At 41.4% G+C, this 16,856-nt stretch overlaps 1 protein-coding gene, 1 long non-coding RNA gene and 1 other non-coding gene across 11 annotated transcripts in view; 1 reads left to right on the top strand and 2 right to left on the bottom strand.

Moving 5' to 3' along the window:
- The window catches only part of LOC147367670 (uncharacterized), a 111,843-nt gene extending 98,607 nt beyond the window's left edge, over positions 1 to 13,236 (top strand). The window contains exons 2-3 of one of the 2 annotated variants that reach the window (XR_015131978.1): positions 5,469 to 5,635; positions 13,130 to 13,236. This is a non-coding gene — a long non-coding RNA (uncharacterized LOC147367670). Of the gene's footprint in view, positions 1 to 5,468; positions 5,636 to 11,743; positions 12,206 to 13,129 lie in introns of those variants that run through there. The other variant, XR_015131977.1, reaches the window with a different exon arrangement.
- The window catches only part of PLPPR1 (phospholipid phosphatase related 1), a 595,523-nt gene that overhangs the window by 93,724 nt on the left and 484,943 nt on the right, over positions 1 to 16,856 (bottom strand). The gene's annotated exons all lie outside the window — the stretch shown is intronic.
- TRNAC-GCA (transfer RNA cysteine (anticodon GCA)) lies at positions 12,535 to 12,606 on the bottom strand. Its single transcript has one exon. It is a non-coding gene; the product is annotated as a tRNA-Cys (tRNA).

Genomic DNA, 16,856 nt, shown 5'->3' with positions numbered 1-16,856 from the left:
CTTATTTGTAATTACTAGGACTCCCCTACCGTATCTTAGTGCATCAGATAAGCCTCTGGGGTGAGTGATGGTCTATAGTGGGTAGCCCTGAAGCCCACAGTATCCAGCTCATATAGCTCCTTTAGGCCCTGGGGCTCTGCTGCTTCTGTGTCACCGTTAGGGCACAGGCATCTTTGCTGGGTCTTGGAGCCCCAAGGTCCAGCCTCCTTTGGTGTTCTACGTGGTCCTCACCTGTGAGGTCTTGCCAACTCACAGAAGTCCTGCTATGCAGCAAGACACTTGTCCCTAGCTAAAGACCCTCTGTTTCTCTTTTCCGGTCTTGGGGAATATTCTTCCTCCTCATCTGTCTCTCTGCTGGCCCTCAAAGACCTCCTTTCTTCCCAGCCCCTACAGATCTTCTAGCATAATCACTGTAAGGGGTACAAGCTCTGATAAAAGATACGAGCCAGTAAGTTTAAGCAGCTTCAGCTCTTTCCCCCTGGCATATGCCCCTGTGATTAACAAAGCATACGGATCCCCCAGGCTACTTGTGTGGTATTGGAACAGAATGGGATGAGGGGGTGTGTGTGCACATGAGAGGGAGGAGAAAACATCTCAGTACACTTTTCTACCACATCAGCAACATGTTTCCAAGAAGTTTACTTTCAGAAAAAGCTACCGTCTTACCTGCCCCGAGTACAAATATATAAGTCATCAGGTCAGAGAGTAAACTTGGGAAATGAGATTGTAAGAGATGAAAAGCCTCTCTGGTCCTGGAGGAAGCGCACTGACTGAACTGAAAGTAGGAGCCATGGGGCTGGGTCTCACTTCTCTCACTAAACTTCCTGTGTGACTCTGGACAACTGACTTTCTTTCTCTGGGTCTCAGTTCCCCCAGTTGCAAAGATAAGTGATCTTGAGGGGTTGATCCAAAAGGCCCTCCAGGCCCCAAGATTTGCATCTGGTGTAGTGTAACTGGAGTGGGTCTATCATTGTTATGAAAGCACCTTAATACATGTGTATGATATTTGGCACTCTTAAATTCTGTTGTTTGGCTAGACAGGTACAGGGGACAATGAGGGAGCCCTGGGGTGCAGGAAGCTTCCAAAGGTGACTGCCGCACGTGAGCAAGCATGGACTGTGAGAGGTCATGTCAAAGTATCTCACTCCCACTGACTGCTGCCAGCCCTTCTGTTACTGCTCACTTCAGGCATCTTCACCACATGCTCGCTCTTTAGTTTCAGGCGCACAGACAGATTTTGCAATTGCGATGAGAGGTTCTGGAAACCTAGGACTTGATGGGTGAATCCTTGTATGGTCGAGGGCTAGCTCTTGCTTTGGGTGGGTTGTGTCGGACCAGAATGAGCCCATCAGCCCTGCAGAGCCAAGTGAGGCATGGCCCTTGTTAAATCCGCCTACAGGGCCTTCTATTTTTGGAAAACTTCCATGTGAGCACTGATAATATTTCACTTCACAAACAGCCCATAAGAAACATTAAAGATGTCATGTGCTCGAAAGGAAATGACTTAATGATTCTTTTCACTTAAGGAAGAATTGCTGGTAAAATTCATTCCCCAAATGACTCCAAAAGACATCCTTGAACTTGTATAAATTCAGGCCCCACATGCTAACATAGTCTTTTACATCCACAGATCTTCTCCCTGGTGTCTGTAAACGCGCACCCTAGATTGTCCACAGGCTCCTGGATAGAGCCCACCGTGCATTTCTCCCCCCGCCCTCCCCAAGTAAAACTGCCACCAGTTTACTCTCTTTATACAGAAGAAATAAAACATTCCCCCAAAGACTCAATGACAGAGGCCTGGGGCTTCCCACGTGGCTCAAAGGGTAAAGAATACACCTGCAATGCAGGAGACAGAGGCCTGAACATTATTAACTTTGGGTTCAGTGAGAAAGGAAAAGGCTTGTCATCAAAATGGAAGCTTCTAATTATGTTTCCCTCCATCAATGATAATGAATGCTTAAAATTGAATAGCACATTGTATCTTTTTGGATATGGCCCTGGAATCCTCACTATTTTCCTAGCAGAACATTTTTAACAAAACCTTGTTAGTGTATAACCATCAACCATAGCAAAGACATTTTACCACCTCATTTGTACGGAAAATTCTTTTTGCAGAATCTTTCTCCTTTGTCCAACTTCTTACATTTGTCAATTGTCAGAGGCTAAAAGCACAATAGCAACTTTTATCCTACCTCAAAACAGCTCTCCTAAGGAGGTGAGAGGCTTTGTTATTTCATCCTTATAAGACTGGGGGAGATTTAGGCCCAGATATCAACCTGCAAGTTCCCACACATTAATAGGAACAGGAGAGGAATTCGGAGAGGGGTATCATCTTATGTAAGTTGTTGAAAAAAATGTAAAAATACTAACTAAAAACTGGCTGTTTTCTCCAATGATGAAGTACTGGTTTGGTTATATACATTTAGGTATTATATGTATATGTTTCACACATTCATACATAATTTTCTTTAAATGGACGGAACTAAACTGGGTGTTTCAATTTTCATCCAGTCAAATTTAGAATTGCCATGTCGTTTCTCAGAATAGCTGAGATTACCTCAAAATATAGCAAAAGCTTCCCCCCCTGTCTTAAATGCGTTTTCCAATACTTGCAGGTGGCAGGTCAGGTGGAAAACAGACTTTATCCTTCGCCCCACTAGTCGGGATGTGCTTGGTCGCTCAGTCATGTCTGACTCTTTGTGACCCCACGTACTGTGGCCCACCAGGCTCTTCTATTCATGGGGATTCTCCAGGCAATAATACTGGAGTGGGTTGCCATGCACTCCTCCAGAGGATCTTCCCAACCCAGGGATAGAACCCAGGTCTCCAGCATTGCAGGCGGATTCTTTACCAGCTGAGCTACTAGGGATGGACAATGCAAAGGCTTAAGGCCCTGATGCTTTACTTAGAACTCACCAGAGGTTCTTGTTGGGTGCAGGTTAATTAGTAAAAGGATTAAATAATTGGGGAGGGAGGTGTCTCAGAACATGATGGACGGGCTTCATGAAAGTTCTGGAAATTCTGTTTTCTGGGTGTCATGCCCAGCACTACTATATACCAAGCAACTGGTTCCCATGCATATTCAGGGGGCACTCGCCCCCAGTAGCTGGCGTCCTCTAGAGCAGGGGTCACCAACCCCTGGGCCATGGACTGGTACTGGTCTGTGACCTGTTAGGAACTGGGCTGCACATCAGGAAGTGAGCAGTGGGCATGCCAGTAAAGCTTTATCTGCCATTCCCCATAGCTCTCATCATCGCCTGAATCATCCCCCGCCCCCAATCCCTCTGTCTGTGGAAAAATTGTCTTCCACGAAACCAGCCCCTGGTGCCAAAAAAGGTTGGGGACCACAGCTCTAGCGTGTTAACTTCATATTGTCTTAGAAACTGTCATTCTGAGCATAACTCAGGCATTTCAGAGGCAGAAATACGATGTTTCCATCTAGGACTATGGCTTGTGAACCTTTAGTAGTGAAATATTCGCAGACGCACTCTTACATAGAGCTCCAATAGTAGAAGCGGGTGCAGGGGAGGTGCCAGGGAGAAGTGGTGGAGGGGGAAACACACACAGGCATCCTCCTCGTCTCTTTTGTGGCTTTTGTGACCCTCTCTCAGGCCTAGTTCTCTGCAGAACCCAATCCAAGGACTTCTGCTCTAGGCTGTCTGCACAACAAGCCAGATCGTACACAATTGACTGTCATCTCTAAGACACAGAACGGAGAAAACTAGCTATTTGCTTTTGTGTCATCCTGCTGTATATTATGGATCACGGGCAAAGGAATGATTTAACTCACAACCTGTCCAAAGTTTACACGGGTTTAGGATGACAGGTATAAGGTATACGTAGAGACTGAAGTGCATAGAGGGTATGTCGCATTTTGATGTGCCTAAAGGTAATATTCTTGCCAGAGCTGAAAGAAATCCACATAATACCTACCCTATGAGATGAAGAATACACCCAAGTGTTATGGCTATGTTAGCTTTTCAAGATAACCCAGGAATGAGCAAATACTCTTCCTATTTGTTCTGTTTCAGATGCAGAATTTGAATTTCAGCAAAGCCTATGTGTATTGCTGCACACCTTTCTCTAGTGGGAATTCCTTTAGGGCCCACCAACCTGGAGGCAGAGCTGAGACTCCCTGTGATAGGACTGGCATGCACACTGCCCGCTCACCTTCGCCGTCAAATGCAGTTTTGATCCCCACTGTTGCCACAGGGCTGCCTCAGCCCCCTCTAACTTCTCTGGGGATTCAGTGTCGCTGCCTAAAAAAGTCTTGCCCTGCACTCCCATTGAAGAAACTTCACCCTTCCTGCAGATGCTCTCGTTATTACATGTTGGTGCTGATTTCTAGGTACTGTGTGGACCACTGAGATGACTAAGGCTCTTCTCATTACACAAGGGTTTTATCTTTCCTGCTTTCTCATTTTTCCTCTTCCATTCATTCCTGGGGAAAAGGGGAAATGCTTTATATTTACTCATATGTAAATAACATCGAGCATATTTCTTGATGTACAATAGATTTTAAGTAAATACATATTCATTGATTTTCTGGGGGGCTCATTTTGGCTGATGCAAAGCACAGGCTTTGGAATGAAAGACACGTCAGTGAATGTGTGTTCGGCCTCTTATGGAGGTGTGCTTGGGGTAAGCTGCTTCACCTTCCAGAGCTTCCACTTCCTCATCTTTAAAGTGGGGTAATAAAACCCACGTCGTAGGTGGTTGTAGGAAGACACGATATGCACATGGCATTTGCTTGGTGCATAGTAGGTGCTCAAACACAGCCCCTTTCCTTTGCTTGAGGAATGAAGTGCTAGCCTACTTGTAGTGACAACAATCTGGCCCTAGAGTTCTGATGATCGAGAGAGGTTTTGATTGAATGACAGGGACTGGCTGGGAGCCCTCTCTCAGAAGCAGTGGGCTGTCCCCACACCTGGCCCTGGCCTTGGCTGAGACCCGCTCTGTGGGTGTTGGTTCACCATAGCGTCTACTTGGGCACTTGTCAAGAGTTTTCAGCAATACCTGGTAAAGGAAATAGGTCTATAGTAAAAGTTCTGTGATAAAATTGGCTGGGGTGGTCTTGAGACGGCAGAGGGCAGTGTAGTGGGTGGGGAGATGGCTTGTAAAATAATGAAAACTGCTAAGTGCAATAGACAGGTTAACAGAATTGGTGTAAAAACATATTATTTGGTCCCCTCTAGCATCCATTCCCACATCTTCTGGAATTATATTCCTAACTTTCCTTAAGGAATCACTGCTTCTCAATTTTAGATCTATAAGTTAAAGGGGATTGACCCCACAACTAACCCAGAGTAAGCCTTGAAGAGCTAAAGCAAATTACACAGCCAATCCTCTGGCTGAACTGAGGGGTTCAGGGATGGGCATATGACTCGAAAGAGCCAAATATTTTCTGGGGCTTAAGAGAAAAATAAATCAACTCTATTTCTTTTGCGGGACTGCCTTCTTCTTTTTAGATGGTGTAAAACGAAGCTGTGAAGCCTGAAGCACCACCATAAAGGGGGAGCCTTGATCTGCTGGCCCAGAGTGTAGAGCCTGAGAGTGGAACTGGCATTAAGAAAGGCCATGAAACATGAAGGGAAAATAGTGAGTGTTTGAAACCTCGGATCAAGCCTTACCTGAGGTCGGTATTATATCTGGATTTTTCCATATGTGAATCAACCACTTTGAAATCTGTAACATAAAACTTCAACTGAGAGACCAATATGCTTGGGGAAAGGAAAACCCTGTGAATCTAATTACCCTCAAATATAAATTATTTTTCCATTTAACTAGAAGGTAGAATTTTAAGAAAATTATTTGTTCTAAAAGATATTTGGCACTTTAATAATGTAATATCAGCTAAACTGATGTAGCACTTTGATTTTTTTTTTGTTACTATACTACTCCATGTGTTATGTGTATATTGTGATGAACTGAAGGTCTGTGTCCCTCCCAAATTCATATGTTGAAATCCTAACTCCCAATAAGATACTATTCAGAGGTGGGGACTTAGGGAGGTGATCAGGTCATGAGGGAGGAGCTCTCTTGCTCCTTCTGTCATGAGAGGACACAGGGAAAATACACGTTATCTATGAACCAGCAAGATAATACCCTGGTTTGCACTGTTAAGTAGAAAAAAAGGTGAGAGTTCTAGTTAGATCTGTGTTCAAATCCAGATATTACCACTTATTAACTGTGTAATATTTGGCAAATAGAACCTCCATTCCCTCACCTGAAAAATGGGTTTAATAATAATTCCCTCGTAAATTGTAGGTGATGAATAATGATACTTAAATCATTGTGCTCATTTAAAGGACATTTTTACATAAAAGTGATCAGGAGGTCATACAAAATGACCAAGCAGAAGAGTGGTTCTTAACTAGGAGTGATTTCACACACACATGCACACACAGACACCCTGTCCAGTGAACATTTGGCAAAGTCTATAAAGCATTTCTGGTTGTTACAAATAGACGGGAGCTGCGACTGGTGTTTAGTAGGTAGAGACCAGGGATGCTGCTAAACATGTCACTATTCACAGCACAGACCCTGCAACAAAGAGCCACCCAGTCCTAAACATCACAGGTGCCAAGGTTAAGAAACTCAGTTCTAGAAGATATGTCTACTGCTATTAGGAGAGGGCTCCAAGCTGGCCTGAATTTCCATTATTTCTGCCACAACACTTTGGTAAAATGAGGGAGGGAAAATGAAGGAGCACACAAGACAGGAGCACCAGGAGGGAAAACAGAGGGACTCCCTGCCCTGTCCCAAGGCTGCGGGAGTTCTACCTGTGACCGATGGATTTCAGAGTGAACGAGGGAGCTGAAGGCCAGCTGAGGAAATGCAGAGGTTATGGAGCACTGGAGAGTGCACACTGCGGGGCCCAGCTAGGGTTCACGACAGTGCCACAGGAAGAAGACGAGCATTGTCCCTGAGGGCAGGGCCATGGCAAAGTTCTAGACTGGAGCACTCACTGCATCTGTAAGTGTTGTGAGGTGCAAACATAGTCAAAATGCTGAGAACTCAGAGCTGGGAGGGATAGGGCATCTTACTTTCATCAACCTTCTGTAGGTTCTACATTGGTTTAAATTCCTTAAACATATTCTTTTGCATTATGTTCTATACGTGTGCACACGCTGAGGGTGTTTGCAAATTCTGGCATGGTGGGTAAACAGAACACTGGTTCAGTCTAACAGATATTCCCAGGTGTAGAAGAGGAAAAAGGTAGGATAGTCTTATAAACCAAAACCTGGCCCTCTGTGGCAATGAAAATCATCGTGCAGTTGGGGAATAAGCCCAGATTTACTGTGTTAAATGCTTTTCTTACGAGCCTTCTTGGAACCAAATGACTAGAGAGAATTTCATGTTGAGTCAGCCCCCCAGACCATCCAGCTACATACATGGTATCTGGAAACCCATTCATCCACAGTGAGAGGTGGGGACAAAGGCGTGGACCAGGAGTAAACAACAAAGATTCCTAGCCGTAATGTGATGGTATGACTTCTCTTCCTCTCTCATCTTAGGGGAGAATCTGGGTAGAGGAGCATGTTCATGACAAGAGTGGTTGAATAATTTCCCCTTTCCCTGCTCCTCTGCTGCCTTAATCAGCTGTCCTAAAGGACAGAGAGATGTGTGTGAGTTTGCCTGTGTGAGTGTCTGGTGGCAGCTTTATCGCCCCTCATTACCCTTCCCTGTGCTCATTCTAATTGTCTTTGTGACTTTGCTTAGCAACTTATGTAAGACATTTCAGCAGTTCTTTTCTCTTTTCTTTGGTGAAATCTTCAAAATAGTCTTTTTATTGTCCCTGCTTTAATAGTTTTAGTTTGCTACCTACTGAGATCGCTGTAGTCTTAATCATTACATTTTAAAAGACAGCTGTTAGAAGTTTCTCTAACTGCACAAATATCATCATAACAACTGAACTAAAAAGGAAATAAACTTTTAATTTGCCATGCTTTGCTAATAATAACAATAGCTAACATTTGAAAGCATTCCATGTGCAAAGCACTGTGCCATACCATATCTATCTTTTAAGTTACAACATCCTCATGATATAGACAGTGTAATGTTATTACATCTGTTTTGAAGAAAAGGAAATTGAGTCTCAGAAGTTAAGTAACTTGTTCACAGTCATGCCAAATGGGGCCCTGCCGAACACCACAGGCCCAGGACTCCAGCTGAGCACTAGACTGAGCTGGAACTCAAAGACTGTTTTCTGGTTTCTTTCTTATTGACTCCTTCCAGAATTTTTCATTATCCATTCATAATTTTTGCCTTTCTGCAAACATAGCATTGACTGTCTGTTTTTTTCATATCAGTTCAGTTGCTCAGTCGTGTCTGACTCTTTGAGACCCCATGAATCACAGCACGCCAGGCCTCCCTGTCTATCACCAACTCCCGGAGTTCACTCAAACTCATGTCCATCGAGTCAGTGATGCCATCCAGCCATCTCATCCTCTGTCGTCCCTTTCTCCTCCTGCCCCCAATTCCTCCCAGCATCAGAATCTTTTCCAAAGTATTGGAGTTTCAGCTTCAGCTTCAGTCCTTCCAATGAACACCCAGGACTGATCTCCTTTAAAATGGACTAGTTGGCTCTCCTTGCAGTCCAAGGGACTCTCAAGAGTCTTCTCCAACACCACCGTTCAAAAGCATCAATTCTTTGGTGCTCAGCTTTCTTCACAGTCCAACTCTCACATCCATACATGACTACTGGAAAAACCATAGCCTTGACTAGACAGACCTTTGTTGGCAAAGTAATGTCCCTGCTTTTGAATATGCTATCTAGGTTGGTCATAACTTTCCTTCCAAGGAGTAAGTGCCTTTTAATTTCATGGCTGCAGTCACCATCTGCAGTGATTTTGGAGCCCAAAAAAGTAAAGTCTGACACTGTTTCCACTGTACTTCGCAAGTTGCAGTCTCAACTTTATAAGCTGGATCATCTTTATTGAGAGTACATATACAATTTTAAAAAATCAGTAGAATCATACTTTAATTAAGCATACTTCCATTGTAGATATTTATATTGTTATCAGTTTTCCTCTTTTAGTAATAAATCTCTAGTGAATATCTTCATGCACACAATATTCTCTAATTTTGATCTGTTTCTTGGGATAAATTCCTAGGAGTGAAGGTACTGAGTCAAAAGCTAGGTGCCTTTTTATAATTCTTCAAACATATTCTTCAAAGTTTGAGTTATGCTCCTGTGAGTGTTTTCTGAGGCTACCAGGTTTACTATGATTTCTTTGGTATGGAAATTAATCATTAAGTTTGTATTAATTCAACAGTTGTCCTGCTAATAATTATTTCTTTGAAAATGTTGGAAGTGGGACATTCATTTATGGTTCTTTATCTGTTTCTATATGCTTTATAGTATTTGTTGTTTAGTCACTCGGTTGTGTCCGACTCCCTTGTGACATACAAGGGCCAAACCTGGCCCACTGGCTGTTTTTATAAATAAAGTTTTATTCAAGCATGACCACATTCATTCATGTATATTCTATAGTTGCTTTTATGCTACAACCGCAGAGTTCAGTACTTTCAACAGAAAACAAGTGGCCTGCAAACAGAAGTGGCTACATAATTTGAAATGAATTATGAACACAATTTTTAACAAGGAGCTCCACACTAAGAATTTCAAGATGTCAACGACAGAGCATTAAGTCAAGTGAAGGTCACATGCCCATGAAGTTGGCCCTCCCCACAAAGTCTGAAACATTTACTTTCTAGCCCTTTGCTGCCCTCTGGTATACACATTAATCTTAAATCTCTTATAATGGGCTTAAATGCTTATCCCTGTCTGTAATTTTGTTTAAACTAATGCCATTTGTGTCAAAACATTGATGTTTGTTTTCATGATAGAATTTTTAGTTTCCTTCAACAATCACTGCCCCAGAGATCAGATACATAGGTTTAGTCTATTTTATATTAGTTCCTTTTAATGATATGATTCCTTTATTTAATTCTACTCACAATGTTAACTTTAATGTATAATATGAAACTTGATTGTGCACATCTATTTTAAAAACTCTTATTCATTGCTCATTGATGCCTACCTTTTCATAACCTTCTTACATATAATTAGAGAGTTTTTGAACTCTCAAATCTGCTTCATTAATTTCTGATTTTTTTTTTTTCTTTAGCTCAGTGCTCATCAACTAGGAATGATTTTGACCCCTAAGAGACATCTGTCAGTATCCAGAGGTGTTTTTGTTTATCACAACTGAAGAAGGTGCTACTAAAAACCGTCTTACAATTTCAGGACAACCCCCACAACAACGAATTACCTGGCCCAAATGTCAGTGTAGTTGAGAAACCCTACTTTAGTTTTTAGATAGTGAAGGAAAGGAAAGCCTGGTGTGCCGCAGTCTGTGGGGTCGCAAAGACTTGCACATGGCCTAGGCACTGAACAGCAGCTTTAGCTTTGTATCATATATTTACCGATGCTTTCTCGCAACATGCAGCCAGTCACCTCCCCCATTTGTGCTTCTTTTCAAAGTACCAATTGGTCTTCTGAATGCTTATTTTTACAATAGCCTCTGCCAAGGAAAAAAGAAAATTCTTTTCAGATTTTGGCCAGAATTGAACTAGTTCTACAAATTAACTTATGTTCTCAGTCAGTCTTCTGTTATAGCTCCTGTTTATAAATAAGTCTTTACTAAGTAAAATTTCCAGTCAAATTTTCTGGTTTTCTTTGTCATAAACACCTCTGAGGTTTATTCCTAAGTGTTTCACAAATTTCTTGCTCTGAAATGGGACCTCTTTGTTATCAAATAGCTATATCTGGATACTATTTTTTATCTCAAGCAATTTTACTAAAACTCAGAATTTGAGTAGAGTTTGTCTGGCTACTTTCAGTTTTCAACCCATGAAGTAATATAATTTGTAGATTCTTTCCAATGTTTATCTTATTTTTGTTTGGTTCATACAGCATAGGCTTGGACTTCCAAACTAATTTTAATGAAGAATGTTGACAGAATTAAAAATGTAAAATATTTCATAAGTAAAATATTTCAAGTTAAAAATAGCAAAAAACTTATAGATCTTCATTTTAAAGTAGTTGTTACTGGTCTTTTGATTAAGTATATATATGTGTATGGGTGTGCACATATATACACACATACACATACATATAATACCTCTACAAATATTAATGTGACGTGGTGAAGTGTTGCTGTGCTAGCTAGGCCAGGATATGTTGGCACTACAAAGATGTGCTTAAGCTCCTTGAAGTACAAGGAGCTATTCAGAAGCCATCAAGGGTAAAAGGTTCCTCTGCAGCAGGTCAAATTGTAATTTCCCCCGGCATCCCTACAGAACAGCATGATTGATTCTTGAATGAACTTGAACAAAAGTATTTCTGACCTAATCCTTAGTCCTTCAGTGATAGCAATCCCTAAACCCCTTTTTACTGGGATCTGTCTTGTCACCTCATCCATCTCTTTTACAGATTTTTCTGGAGGCCTCACAGAGTAGTCAAGAGTGACTGAACTGTACATTCTCTTCACAGATCAAAACTGTAGACAAACACACACATCTTTCTAAACTGACCCACATGTGTGATTTTATCTGAATATACACAGTCAGATGTTTAGAGTAAGAGATGCAGTACTGATGAAACATTGAATCAAATTACTTTTTCCTGTCAGTATTTAAAACCTTCTGTGTATACTACAAAAAATGGTACATTTGCATTTGAGATGCTTACAACTAAATTTTTTCCTTTGTGTTTTTACAATGTTTCCCTTCTTAGGTACAGAGCATTAGACTTAGAATTTGGCTGTAAGGAGCAATGGAAGAACTACGAAAGTTAATTGCAACCCTAACAATTAGGCAGGAGCTGATGGATATTCCATATATCACATGCTTAAAGGAAATGGCAACCCACTCCAGTATTCTTGCCTGGAAAATCCCATGGACAGAAAAGCCTGGTGGACTACAGTCCATGGGGTCACAAAGAGTGACCAACATCCAGGAGGTCACCGGTTTTCCCTTGATTGCACCAGATAACAGAAAAGTAACCATAATCATGTGTGAACTGTGACTTTGTATATAGTTGACATTGATAAGGGACAGGAAGGCAATATCTGTTTATAAATTGTGTTTCTGCACATTTACTATTTTAATATTAACCTTAGAATTTCTAAAGTATATCAGTGATGTTAAACATATGCCTATTTTGAAAACAATACTTATTAAAATTATTTGGATGATATATTTTCTTGAGTGCCTAATCAAAATTATTTTACATTATTTTGGATATTCAAATAAGTTCTTGATTTATTAGCTAACATTAACAAAAGGCTTTAAGGTCAGAAGAGTTGTAAAAATGGCTAAACCATTATAAAAATTCTGCCAAGTGGTAAAAGAAATGGTAAGTTAGCATGAAAGGACTGATTAAGTAAACAATAGTGATAGTCAAGTGGCTCAGTCGTGTCCAACTCTTTGCAGCCTCATGGACTGCAGCCCACCAGGCTCCTCCATCCATGGAATTTTCCAGGCAAGAGCACTGGAGTGGGGTGCCATTTCCTCCTCCAGGGGAACTTCCTGACCCAGGGATCGAACCTAGGTCTCCTGCATTGCAGGCAGACGCTTTACCGACTGAGCCACCCGGGAAGCCCAAGTAAACAATGAGAGTAATTAAATTCTCCGTGACTAACGACAGAGAACATCAGAGGCTGAAAATAGTGATTGGACAAAAGAGTAGAACACTGAACAGTGATCGAGTAGTACCTCTCGATGTAAATACCCAATTCAGCTGTGACCAACAGGAAGAGGATTACCTGGAAAACACTTGTAACAACTGACGCCACTTTAATATACCTGTACTCAGTACTTATGTTCACATATCTCTCATTCCTTTTGCTACAAATATGTCTATCTTATTCAAAGAAGAGTTTCCTATATATTTTTACTTTAAATAACTAAGAAGAATACACTTTTAACAATATTTGCACTGAAAAAATCTGAATCCTGTAGTTATATTGATATATGATAATAGTATCTGACTCTCTCAAGAGTTTGATCATGGATTCATTAACTATTGTGACTGAGAAGAATAAGGCTGGTAATATATTTACCAATGTACCAACATTTTAATAACTATTATTATGTCTACCTGTGTTCCTCCACATAACAGGATTCTGAATTACTGTTTAGATTCTGGGACAGACTGGTTCCAAATAGAAAAAGGAGTACATCAAGGCTGTATATTGTCACCCTGCTTATTTAACTTATATGCAGAGCACATCATGAGAAACGCTGGGCTGGAAGAAGCACAAGCTGGAATCAAGATTGCCAGGAGAAATATCAATAAACTCAGATATGCAGATGACACCACCCTTATGGCAGAAAGTGAAGAGGAACTAAAGAGCCTCTTGATGAAAGTGAAAGAGGAGAGTGAAAAAGTTGGCTTGCTGCTGCTGCTGCTAAGTCGCTTCAGTCGTGTCCGACTCTGTGTGACCCCATAGATGGCAGCCCATGAGGTTCCCCCATCCCTGGGATTCTCCAGGCAAGAACATTGGAGTGGGTTGCCATTGCCTTCTCCAATGCAGGAAAGTGAAAAGTGAAAGTGAAGTCGCTGAGTCTTGTCCGACTCTTAGCGACCCCATGGACTGCGGCCCACCAGGCTCCTCCATCCATGGGATTTTCCAGGCAAGAGTACTGGAGTGGGGTGCCATTGCCTTCTCCGAAAAGTTGGCTTAAAGCTCAACATTCAGAAAACGAAGATCATGGCATCTGGTCCCATCATTTCATAGGAAATAGATGGGGAAACAGTGGAAACAGTGTCAGACTTTATTTTTTGGGGCTCCAAAATCACCGCAGATGGTGACTGCAGCCATGAAATTAAAAGACGCTTACTCCTTGGAAGGAAAGTTATGACCAACCTAGATAGCATATTCAAAAGCAGAGACATTACTTTGGCAACAAAGGTCCATCTAGTCAAGGCTATGGTTTTTCCTGTGGTCATGTATGGATGTGAGAGTTGGACTGTGAAGAAAGCTGAGCACCAAAGAATTGATGCTTTTGAACTGTGGTGTTGGAGAAGACTCTTGAGAGTCCCTTGGACTGCAAGGAGATCCAACCAGTCCATTCTGAAGGAGATCAGTCCTGGGTGTTCATTGGAAGGACTGATGCTGAAACTCCAATACTTTGGCCACCTCATGCGAAGAGTTGACTCATTGGAAAAGACTCTGATTCTGGGAGGGATTGGGGGCAGGAGGAGAAGGGGACGACAGAGGATGAGATGGCTGGATGGCATCACTGACTCGATGGACATGAGTTTGGGTAAACTCCGGGAGATGGTGATGGACAGGGAGGCCTGGCGTGCTGCGATTCATGGGGTGGCAAAGAGTTGGACACGACTGAGTGACTGAACTGAGATTCTGGGAAACAGAGGCGGTATTGCAAAGGCAGCAAAATGTAAAAGTTTAAAGAGAGGAGACTTAGACAACTTGAATTTGAACCTTAGCTGTGTAATTGGGCAAGTTAATTCACCTGTGTTTCAGTTTGCTCATCTGTAAAATGTAGTCATGGCAAATAAATGGGGAAACAGTGGAAACACTGACAGACTTTATTTTGGGGGGCTCCAAAATCACTGCAGATGGTGACTGCAGTCATGATATTAAAAGATGCTTGCTCCTTGGAAGAAAAGTTATGACCAACCTAGACGGCATATTAAAAAGCAGACACATTACTTTGCCAACAAAGGTCCGTCTAGTCAAAACTGGTTTTTCCAGTAGTCATGTATGGATGTGAGAGTTGGACTATAAAAAAACCTGTGTGTGTGTGTTAGTTGCTTAGTCATGTCCAACTCTTTGCGACCCCGTGGACTATAGCCTACCAGGCTCCCCCAGGCGTGGAATTTTCCAGGCAAGAGTACTGGAGTGGGTTGCCATTTCCTTCTCCAAAAGAAAGCTGTGTGCAGAATTATTGATGCTTTTGAACTGTGATGTTGGAGAAGACTCTTAAGAGTCCCTCGGACTGCAAGGAGATCCAACCAGTCCATCCTAAAGGAAATCAGTCTTGAATATTCATTGGAGGGACTGATGCTGAAGCTGAAACGCCAATCCTTTGGCCACCTGATAAGAAGAACTGACTCATTGGAAAAGACACTGATGCTGGGAAAGATTAAAGGTGGATGGCATCACAGACTACATGGACATGAGTTTGAACAAACTCTGGGAGTTGGTGATGGACATCAAGGCCTGGCATTCGGCAGTCTATGCGGTCGCAAAGAGTCGGACATGACTGAGCAATTGAACTGAATATCTACCTTATGAGGCTTGTCTCAAGGATTAAAACAAGCTAGTTTATATAAAGCACTTAATACAGTTTCCTAACATGCAGTAAATATTATGTTTAATAATATGTACCTCCCACATCCATCCATTAAACTGGTCTGGTTCTGTTTCTCTAGAGCACCCTAATACATATTTTCACTTTGGATTCTAAGGTGACTCCATTCAAAGCATTAAAATCTTTTCAGCCTATGAACCCATTAAGAACAAATCTCCAATTATGGATACATGTATATACATGGCTGAGTCCCTTTGCTATCCACTTGAAACTATCAACATTGTTAATCAGCTTTATATAAAACAAAGTTAAAAAAATCCCCCAGAAGACCTGAAGTGAGAGAAGGACAGAGCTGATGCATTCATTAGTAAGCCATGCCCAGCATTAAGGAGGTAAAAGTCACATTTATTGTCCAGAGTGGACATAACCAAATAGTCAACTAACTTGTAGAATATTCTCTGGCCAAAGACCACCAGGAACACACCTGTGGCTGAAAAAGTTGGGTTTGTTACTTGTTGCAGTGAGAGCACACCATGAGTAATTATGGGTTGTCTCAAAGAGGGTGTTACATTTATGGTAAAAACTCTCCAGAAAATAGGCATAGGGTAAACTGGACAGCTACATGCAAAAAAATGAAATTAGGACATTCTCTAACACCATACACAAAGATAAACTCAAAATGGATCAAAGACCTAACTGTAAGGCTGGATGCTATCAAACTCATAGAGGAAAACAGAACACTCTCTGACACAGTAGTATCTTTTTTGATCCACCTCCTAGAGTGATGGAAATAAAAACAAAATAAATAAATGATGCCTAATTAAACTTAAAAGCTTTTTCACAGTAAAGGAAACCATAAACAAAATAAAAAGACAACCCACAGAATGGGAGAAAATATTTGTAAATGAAGCAACTAACCAAGGATTAATCCCCAAAATGTACAAACAGCTCAGGCAGCTCAATAACAAAAAATTCAATCAAAAAATGGGCAGAAGTTCTAAATAGACATTCTCTAAAGGAGACATACAGATAGTCAAAAAGCACATGAAGTTCAACATCACTAATTATTAGAGAAATGCACATCAGAATTACAATGAGGTATCACCTCACGCCAGTCAGAACAGCCATCATCAAAAAAATCTACAAACAAATGCTGGAGAAAGGGAAACCCTCCTACACTGTTGGTGGGAATTTAAGTTGGTACGCCACTATGGAGAACAGTATGGAGGATCCTTAAACCAAAAATAGAGCTACCATATGATCTAGGAATCCCACCTCTGGGCATATATCTGGAGAAAACCATAATTTGAAAAGATATATGCACCCCAATGCTTGTTGCAGCACTGTTTACAATAGCCAAGACATGGAAGTAACCTAAATGTTCATTAACAGAAGAATAAAGATGTGGTACATATACATGAAGAAATATTAGCCATAAAAAAGAATGAAATAATGCCATTTGCAGCAATATGGATGGACCTAGAGATTCATACTGAGTGAAGTCAGACATAGAAAGAAAAATACCATATGATATAGCCTGTATGTGGAATCTAAAATGAAAAAAAGGT

Source organism: Bos grunniens, chromosome 8 (assembly GCF_055505025.1).
Source record: "Bos grunniens cultivar Pamir isolate PY7600 chromosome 8, Bosgru_T2T1.0, whole genome shotgun sequence".
NCBI classification, from domain to species: Eukaryota; Metazoa; Chordata; class Mammalia; order Artiodactyla; family Bovidae; genus Bos; species Bos grunniens.
The sequence above is the reverse complement of the archived record's forward strand: the minus strand, read 5'-3'. Positions and strand labels throughout refer to the sequence as shown.